This window comes from Necator americanus, chromosome III (assembly GCF_031761385.1).
Source record: "Necator americanus strain Aroian chromosome III, whole genome shotgun sequence".
Taxonomy (NCBI): Eukaryota; Metazoa; Nematoda; class Chromadorea; order Rhabditida; family Ancylostomatidae; genus Necator; species Necator americanus.
This window is the reverse complement of record NC_087373.1, coordinates 38700860-38711726: the sequence shown is the minus strand read 5'-3', so window position 1 is coordinate 38711726 and position 10867 is coordinate 38700860.

Here is a 10867-nt window from a genome sequence, read left to right as displayed (position 1 = left end):
ATGGATCGATTAGTCTCGGGAACAGCGCACGCAGGATGCGTCTCCACCGAAGACGTGATGGATCACACGGACACAATACGTTCGACGTTAAATATATGTCATGCATACTGACGCGTGCGAGATCCCTAAATCGGATCGTAGTCGAGTTAATACGAACTCTATCAATATTTGGTATTAATTGTGCTGCAAAGTATTGATAATTGGTCAGACGTATTCTACAAATGTTTGTGCTTCAAAAATCACAAGTTAGATGTCTTGCGTTCAGTAAATGGTCCGTAAATTGCAACTCCGTACAGAAATACTTTTTTTTTACTTTACAAATGGTCATGCATCCAATCACATCAGCCCAACCTGAAACTTGGTGCACTTACGTAAATGGTTGCGCCACAGATGGCGGCGCATGTCCCTTACTCATCTCTGTACTCTAACTGGAGTTATTGACTGTGCATACGCAATTACGTAATTATAGTTTACGCAATTACACCGGGCTTCGGGTGATTTTGACCCGACTATACCCCACACTGGACTTATCCACCTCTTTGGGCGAAAATAAGAGGGGTCATGCGAGAAGAATTTCCATAATATTCGAGAAACCTCAGAGAATGCAGATACATAGCGCTCAAGGACGTGGGACGAAAATGAATGCATCCATCAAACTCGGAAAAAACAAGCATAGATTTCTTTGACTCTTCTTAATGCAACGCAGTGGCGGCTGTCGACGTACACAGTGAACACCAACTATCGAAACTTAACTATCTGCATCTAACCATGCAACATCCAGAAAAAAAGGAAAATTTCTAGTGCCCTTGGACGGGCGAAGAAATAAAGAAAAGAACTCAATGAATAATAGAAATGGAATTTGAAGACGGTCTGGTCCAATATCTCCTTCCGGTCTGAGTTATAGTCGGGTCAATACGACATGAAACACGAGTGTAGTTGATGTGCATTTGCGTACGCGCTCGAAGCGGCGCTGTGGAGGCAGCAGTTGGGACCGAGGTGGGCCCGTCGCCAACTGCAGCGATGGGTGATGCCAGCAAGGATTTCACCACGCACCTAGCCACTACGTTCCACCGAAGCGCCTCGAAAGAAGCCGCGTACGCAATTTGCGTACGTGTTTCATGTCGTTTTGACCCTACTATAAGCTGGTCATTCCAATCCCCTTCGCTGGTCTACTGTAACGTTATGGATTTGTGAAGTCCGATCTGTCCCGTGATCTCGATCCTTTGCGAAAAGTCCTCACTGCCAACAGCACGAGCGTGACCGGACAACCCACCACAGCTATTTTGGGAGAAAAAAAACATATTTGCTCCAGAAAGTTAGAACGAAATTGTAGTTAGTCCTGCTATTTCGGGTAAAATGTAGTTGGGAGGGTGTCACTCGATAGCGCCCATATTTCTCGAACTAAATAATTAAATCAATCAGGGCTCTAAAGGTTGACCATTAGTCTTAGAGGATTTATGTCATGTAAGCTACAGTTAATAAGGGAAAAAAGTAAGTTAGAGCGTCCAGAAATAAGGGCGCCACTGAGTGCCCCTCCTCCTACTCCTCCAACTACATTTTCCCCGTTATTTCTTGCATCTGGTATAAATATGTAAATAAAACTGAGGTGTCAGGGATACGTAAAAACGACAAAGGACCGAACGTCGTCCGTCCTGCTCCACACGTGTGAAAAGTCGATAGAATACGAAAAAAAAGGAGTTGAGGATGCACACAGCGTTTTCCCCTCCCCCCGTCGTTTTTTGGACGAAACAACGATATAGGATACTAATCATTCTACATTACTGTGTACTTTGAATCCTGAATTTGAGTGGCAGAGTGAAAAATAACGTGAAAATTGTTCCTTTTAGGTCTAAGGAAGGTACTATTTAGCTATAGTCAATCTCAGAAGTTTAACTCTTCAAAACTATATAAAGATAATAACACTAAAGTTTTTTCTAAACTGAACCTTACGTAAATGATAACTTACTGGTCGTTTATAGCTTTCTCAGTTCATTTCTTCGAGATCTGAAATAGAGCGTACAGGAAATCAGACGAAATAATTCTACCATGGAAGAAAAGTCTCGAAACCTTTTTTTTTTCAAAATCAGAACTCAGAGGACGACTTACGATCATTCTGATTAATGACATCAATAATAGGAAGGAATACGTGAGAGAAAGGATTGTTTCTGGAAGATGTAAGGTCACCGTTTTCACGAAACTGCACACAATAATAATGATTCGATGCTTAGGCCCCGCCCACGTTGTACAGCCATTCCAACTTATTTATCACTCCCGGAGCTAGTTTCCCTGACTTTTCAGAAAAATTTCTGTTCTCCAAATGATGTGTGTTGGTAGTAGGAAAAGTATCGCTCATTCACGCATTCAGTCACAAACCGCTCATCTCCAGAGAGGAAAATTATTAAGAAATCATTATTAGAATTAAATTAATTCATTAAATTAAAATTACTACCAATCATTAAAGGAAAACATACAGTAAATGGGTTCGTCAGAATTTCGGAACCATCGTCCTATTTAAGATGACCCCGTACGACTGCCATGGCAAGGACGATGGCGAGTGAGGAGAGGTGTGTCTCGGACAGAAAAAAGCGTAAATTGCAAGAAAGTGACGCTTTACCGACGTTACATCTGCTTACCAGGAAGTCCGTAACGGGTCCAACTCACTTTTTCTGTACCCGACACGCAAGCGGAGCGCCCTCTCCTGTAGCCGCGTCGCGGTCGTACGAGTAAACAAAAACTATTTGTTTCTGTAAGCAAGATTTCCACTAGTCAATATGGTAGATAAATGAACTTCCTAAAATAAAATTTCTAGATGAATTTTTAAGAGACTAATCAAAAAAAAAAAAAGATTCTTGGACGTTAACGATTACTACAACAAAGTAAAGCAACAATGCAAAAAAGAAGTACCACGAGGAAAAAAAAACGCTGCAATCTAAACCAGAATCGTTTGATTTGTTGCAAGAAATGAAGGGAGAATGATTGATGAAAAAAAAAACAAACAAATGCAATGCTGCACTATCTTCTGCTGGGATCGCCGGCATGAATGCCTGAATGTACGAAGAACGACGAACGCAGCAGCAGCAGCACGAGGGGAAAAAGACGATCGCTCCGGCATTCAAAATGCGGGATGGTGGTCATCGATATTCTCAACGACTCTTCGATTTCTCACATCTACGCTAACTCACCACCTGTCCTTTTCCCTTGTCGAATTCGTCGAGAAAAAAGTAAAGAATTAACGTCGAAACGAACTAAATCTTAAATTTCATTTTATAATTGTTTACTTTGACGAAGTTTCAATCCAAATATTTACTTAATGCGCAAAAATATTGCTTATTTTCAAATTGAAATAGTGCATTTACGAGGGAGGAAGACAGAGAAGCTGATTCCATCGACGATCCAACGAGTACAAATAAGCTCAGCGGAATTCTCTTAGGTCTCTCTTTAAAAAAAACTAAGGTGAAAAAAAGTAGTAAGAGTAAGTAAGTAAGTGAAAAAAAGGAAAATGAAAAAAAATCGGAACGTTGACGAGAAGAAAATTCGAGAACTACGCCATCATACAACTTCAACTGACTCGGTATCACCTGAAAAAAATAACTGCATTCATCTTTCATCGGCGATGAAACACTTCTGATACATATTGATTCCTACCAAGGTTCATGCACCAACGATCGACATTTAGTCATCGTCGCAATTCGAATGCCATTAATATGTTAAGTGTCAATGATTTCCAATAAATAAAGGCAGACTTGTACATACTGTAGCATTACTGTACGTATGTATGAAGGCATACCTATAGAAACAGAGGTGTCGGAAGTCAGAAGTTATGCCAGCGAATCCAGCATATGACATCCTTGTGAGAACGCAACGCAAGGGGATTCTCCTCCTTCACTGTCGAATCAGCGCTGGAAACGACCACACGAGCCCTCATTATAATTCAATTACTGATTTCTAATCCTTGCAATTTTTTTTTGTTCTCATTTTTTTTTCGCCTACGGCTCGTACTGGCGCTACGCGTATGCTCAAATTCGTGGAATCTCATAGCTGCTCTGCTCATAAGGATGTGATATAGTGTTCTGGAAAAATCGGTATCGATGCTAATAGCCTTCACTACAGAAGGAATATTACGGTACGTGCCTCTCATTAGGCCGATACTGAGCTCGACGTGTAAGGAATAAAAACAATGAGTTGATCACCATTGCTGATCTCCCTCATCTGAGTCCACTATGACCTTCGCGCACCGGTATTGTCGTTTTGTAACCCTGAGGGTTCTGCATCAATTGATATTACCAATGTGACATTCGAACCTTTCGCCCTGTATCGATGTTAGGGTCCAAGTCGATCTAAAGTGAGCATTCGTGCACGCTAAATTTGTGATTGAAAGTAGCGTGGGTATCTTATTGACATTGAATTTCCACCTTATTAGGCTCTGAAGAAGGGATAGCCGAAACTTACCAAAAAAATTTTTTTAAAACCTCCTTTTATTTTTTTTAAAAAAAAAAAAAAAAAAAAAAATAATAATTTTAAAAAATTTACCACCGTCCGACATTCCAAGGGTTTCACCACTACTCATTTCTTTGTCAATCTTACTGCACCATTAAGTAGACCAGGCGACGTTTGCTACAATCCTGCTGAAACAACCTGAACACGGTAACTAAACTGCGCCCGAAGCGGCGGTGTGAAGCTATCGGTTGCGATCGAGGTGGGACCCTTATGCTGTACAATCGACTTTGACCATACTGCACTCGGTGAAAAGTGTGCCATGGTCGACGGAGATATAGTTGGGTCAAGAGGACATGAAGCATAAACAGTTCTGTAGACGACTGCGCTCGAAGCGACGCGGTGGAGCGTAGTTCCAATCGAGGCGGGACCACGGGGAAGTGCAGAGTGGGGATAGCGAGGATCCATAAACGACTTGTGCAACTGTCCGTGCTTCATGTCGTTTTGATCCAACTAGAGAACTGGAGATTCCTCTGGTTCTTGTCCTGGACCTCAGGGCCAGGTGCTAAGGTCTAAGGTAGTCGAGAGCAAAGAGGGTAGGAGCGGAGGGTATTTTCAATTGATGAACGTCTTCTCAACGCATTTTATGAAAAAAAAAACACCTTAGTGTTAAGAACAATCATTGTGCTCTATGAACGTTTTTTGCGCCGCGCCGACGTACAAACCAATGAGAGCGCGGTTGAGTGTTCCCGCTTACCTTGCTACCTTAGCACCCAATGTCATAGAAAGGGAACGAGGCCCATAAGTAGTTAATTCTCCGTAGATCCAATCAGTGCAACTTCACCTCAGCGAAGACAACGCAATAACCCATACATAGAACAGTTGTGGTCCTGACTGGATATTATGTTACCTGTAACATTAAAGATAACAAAGTTCCCTAAATTAATGTAGAATTATAGTTAATGTATTTATTTTCTCTTTTTATGTCAACGAGGTTTAGGTGGAACTTTATTATTAAAATTAAAACTTACCTGTAATTAACTAACTTAACTTTATTACTGAAATTATTTTATTATAACTTGAAAATTTGTGTGGAATTGTGATCTGACCTTTTGGTAAGGGAAATTTGAAAAGAAAAAAAGAGATGAGTAAATAGATGTTTCCAGAACCACAACCAAATACACGAAAAGGAATGCACTTAGGTGTTTAGGTGTGAGAACGTTTTCCAGGGCGACAAAACCATAGTTTAAAGCAAAGACACATGTGCAAGCAGCATACGTGACAAAAAATGGAGGCAACGACGTTAGGGATGAAAAAAAAAACATTACTGCCGAAGATGAATTGTACATTCACGTTTCACTTTTGCACGTTAGAAAATACGAAAAGAAAGAAACATCGAGTGGAAAAATGTTCATTGTTAGGGTATATAGTGTTCAGATTAAACCCCGCTCCCCTGATGATTTGTTACCTGTTAAGAAAAAACGTACCTTTTACCTAATTTTCCTCCGAATTCGACCAGCTTCCTCTGTGTTCGTTAGCGTTTCATATGTTGTTGATTTTTCTAGAAAGAAGTTTCTATGAATAGAAACTGGTTTAAAAGAAATCCAACCTATGGGTGCATGTGAACTTCACGGATGAGTTCAGTTCCTCTGGAAAAGTTTCTTAGGTTTCAAGGGCACATGCAGCGTCGAATTCCTATCATTTTTTCCCCTGAAAATGAATGACAACTTCAAAATGATTGACAATCAGCATTAATACCACTAATACAAGCGTTTGTTGTGTTGATTTCTAGTTTGATTCTTAATTTTACTTAAGTTAGTTACGTTCCTAAGGCAGTAAGAGGATACTCTAAGGGGACTCGATGCTTCGCCAACTATGGCTCGCTAATATTTCTCTTCAATCAATTGTCAAAATAATAGACTAGACCTTAGTTCTATAGGAGAAGAATCCTGGGACCATCTCCAAAATTCCTCAACTTTTCCAGCGAGCTTTGGCCGTTCTCGAGAACATGGATCACATTTCAAAATTGCGGAAAAACAAGAGATTTTTCGGTGAGACGCAAAACGACAAACACTGACACCACCTCTTTAGTCAGCTAAGCAAGGGAAATTAAAGGCATCACCCCACGAATCTGGAGTGGTACGGATTTCCGGTGGAGTATTCGTGTACGGGTTCGTAGATTTTGGGGAGGAGTGTATTCCGTTCATTTCTTGCTAATTGCCGTAAAAAGCGGCCCGGAAGATACGACTTCGAGCGTTCCAGCGCACTATTTTCTGCAACGAGTTCGATTGGAGCATGCCAGCCTTATGCATGCGCTGCACCTTCCGGGCCGTTTTTTTACGGCAATTAGGAAGAAGTGGACGGAACAATTCTCTTCTCCATAATCTAGGACCCCGTATAGGAACTATCCACCTGAAATCCGCACCACCCCGAATTCGTGGGGTGATGCCTTTAAGGAAATTAATTAGCGTCGTTAGTTAAGAATGACCAGAACACAACTAATTCATTTTTTCGGTAGAAGTGCAATCGCTTGTTCGATAAGGGGCAACTACAGCAACAACATCACATGCATTTTTCCCTAGATCGTATCAAATTAGCAAGTATGAATAACTACGAAGACGAAGAAGCGGCTATAAGGAAAAATGACGACTTGGATACATCATACATTATATATGTATGTATTCGTACATATAAGTTATAGATTGAACTTATATGAATGAATCTGAAATGAATCTGACTTGTTATGGATTTCTCATGGAAAGCTTCTATAGTGGGTCGTAGATTGCGAAAACCACGTGGTTCCGCTCATCTCTCCGTGATCGTCGTAAGAAAGGGCATGGGAATAGTTTTATTTCCTACGAGGTGCGTTAGAACGCGCCCCTATGTACACGCTCCGCCCCTCAGCGCTGATGCGGCGCGTGCAGAAGGACGACGCGATGCAACCCAAGCCGTCGTAAAAAAAAAAAACTTCCGTGTCGTTTTTCACAACAACTACGGAGAGATGATGGGAACAACCTGGTTTTCCGAAATCTACGATCTAGTATAAAAAAAGCTTTCCATGCCACATCAGATGCGTGGCATGCTGCCTTTAAGTTACAGAAATTCATTGTTTCTACCGCCACCTTCAAGAGCACGTTTCGTCCTAAATAACAACGTTCTTCGAAAACTTAACAATACACTGAAAAGTACATAACTGCGCTAATTTGTTCCAATCTATTTAGAGCATACGTGATTTTGTTGTGAATTTGCGCTCCAATCTCAAAAAAATCGCTTCAAAAAATGTTTTTCTTCAAAAAAAAAAAAAGTTTTTGCACCCTAGAAAACAGGTTTTTTCTGGACAACTTGCTCAAATGAAAACCTATCAATAGAGTAGAAGTTACACATTTGCTCTAGAATTCCTAACTTCACACAATTGCACTGCAGCAGTTTTGGAACAAAAAAAAAACATCCACAAAACAAAAACTTTTGGGCTCATCAGTAGGTAAACAATGAGAATAGCTACAAATCTATGTGGCAATAAATTATTACTGCTAGAACAATGCACGTGTGCAGTTCTGTGCTGATCGCTGTTGACATTGCACTGTCAGTTTGCGCGTTGTGCAATGATTCGCCGTAGTAAAAACTTAGGAAGGTAGCATATCACGAAATTAATGTTTCGTCTCCGTAGAAAAATATGGAATTTGGATTGTGGATTGTGATTACGCCCCACGTGGCCACGCTCAATTCCCCCTAGTCATCCTGAAAAACGACGTGAGAACCACCTTAGTTCCGTTACAACGCATCTTGTAGACACTCCACTCTCACCAGCCCCGAATTCATTGGTTTTACCTGAATGAACTCCTGAGGAGACCTAATTGATTTTTGACCTCCCGCTCCTGGACGCGACACGTGCGCAAAAGTGGCGCGTTCTAACGTGCCTCGTAGGAGCTAAGGATGTTTCCCACGTCGTTTATAAGGACGATTAGGGGGAATTGAGGCTGGCAGCGCTCATAATGATACTAATGATCTCCACCGCAACTCTATATAACCTCACCAAGACCCCAACATCGTCAATTCTGTGATAGGTTGCCTTCTATCACGAGGGTGACACAGTCGGGTCAAAACAACATGAATCACAATTGTAGTTGCGTACTCGCTCGAAACGGCGCGTTGGAGGCTGCAGTTGGAACCGAGTTGGGACCGTTGCAAACTGCAGCGATGGGTGGTGCCAGCAAGGGTCCCACTACGTTCCACCGACCGGCTTCGAGAGAAGCCGCGTACGCAATTGCGTACGTGATTCGTGTCGTTTTGGCCCCACTATAGATCTGCAGGACTGTTACTGATGCAGAGATGGGATATGAAGTCCAGAAGTAGCCGAGGGATTAACTGTCGCATTGCAGATCATCGCCAGCCGGGCTTTGCCTAAATATGATCGCTAGCACAATCAATAAATCCATTTCCACTTGGTCTTCCACTTGCATGCAACAGTCCGTCTCTTATTCTCACCTCTACAACTGCTGCTGATTTTATGGAATTGCTTGGCTCGTTTAAGTCTATGATCTAGTTTTTCTAATCAAATCTAGCTCTCGAGAGATCCTTCGCAGTAGTTCCTAACAGTACTTTCTTTCTTGGTGTACCGAAAAATGTGTTCAGTTTCTTTTTTCCTAATTACAAAAACCTTTTGCTGGATCGCTATGAAATTCAAGATTGATGTTTTACCGTAAAATATTGCAGATGAAAAGCCGTACTAGCAATACGTCGTAATCAATCATTCCTCTATACTTCATATATTCATTTCTACCAAAAAAAATAACGCATGTGAGTCTCTTTCTTAATCCCATAATCCTATGTTTTATGTTAAAGGCATAACCCCACGGATCTGAGGTGGTACGGATTTCATGTGGAGTATTCGTATACTGGATCGTAGATTATGGAGAGGTGGGTGATCCCGTCCATTTCTTCCTAATTGCCGTAAAAACGGTCCGGAAGATGCGGCGTGTGCACACAGCTGGCGCGCTCCAGTCGAACTCGTTGTAGAAAATAGTGCGCAAGTGCGCCTGAAGCTGTATCTTCCGGGCCGTTTTTTACGGCAATTAGGAAGAAATGGACGGAATCACCCCCTCTCCTCAATCTACGATCCCGTATACGAATACTCCACCTGAAATCCGTACCACCTCAGATTCGTAGGGTGATGCCTTTAATGGGCAGCGATGAAGAACGCGGATCTTCTCAGATGTGTTAGCTATCTAAATGTTTTCATTATTAGATGGTAGATATCAAACTACTACGACTCCTCTTTATTTCTTTATAATTTCTCGTTATATCATGGGAATTGTATGAGTATTATTATTGTAGTCGCAGAGCAGGAGTTAACAATGGAGTGCTACTTGACTATTTCCTTTCTGCTTCAATTTCTGTTAACGTAGTCTTCACTTCAGCTTTTTTTTCTTGAAGAAATATTCGTACCTCTACCAAACATTTCACTTGAGATTTCACACCTACTGGACTAAGCTGGAATTTTCTCAGCATATCTTAAAACCATTATTATTCCCATGTGATCGAACCATTAATAAGCGAAGCCGGAAATCAGAAACCGTTTGTGAACAAACCGAAACACAACAACTCGATAAGTCAGTAGAGCCCTCAAAGTCAAGGAACTGTGTATTTACTGGATTTTAGGCTTGAAAATCTCCAAATCTCATTTCCTTTCAGTACTTTTAAGACGTCGCTCACCCTTTTTTTCCGAACAAATCACTATGAAGCTTAAGATTACAAATTAGAACTGATTCCTTAATCCTTTCAGGATTCCTGTTGTGGAGATACGGTAGACTTAGTTATGTTCATGTTCTCGTTTCATGTGTTTCTGGAATACAAAAGTTCATGTTTACTTCAATCTTGCAGTTTTCAATCTGTTAGTGTATTAGCAATAATAGAAGCTATGAGAATGACATCAAAAACAGTATCAAAATATATAGCCAATAACTATCTCTGGAAAAGAAAACTATTATGACTCTAATAATTACATATTACTGTGGCACAGCAATGGTCGGAGGTTAACCCGTGGTTTCTCAGACCGTAGAAAAATGCTATATGTATATTCAAGTTACTGTGAAGTTAAAGCTGAGAATTGTGATAGCATATAGCGCAGCACTTTGCCGATAACAAACAATGAACGTCGAGAATTTCCACATGCGTACAGTAAAATAACATATGTACAAGTTCAGGATAACATAAGCTCTATGACATCGCTGATTAGCGAAGGAAAATGTGATCTGCGTAACATTTCATACATCAATCATTCTTTTATGGCTTACTGGTCTCAGGAGCGAGGTGAACATAGTTCACAGATGGCTAGCACTGCACCAATGTTTCCCTTGCCCTATTTCTGCGGCTATAGTTCTGTCCCTAACGTAACGCCGTAGCACAACTTCTTGCTTCTGAAGGCGTTACCATG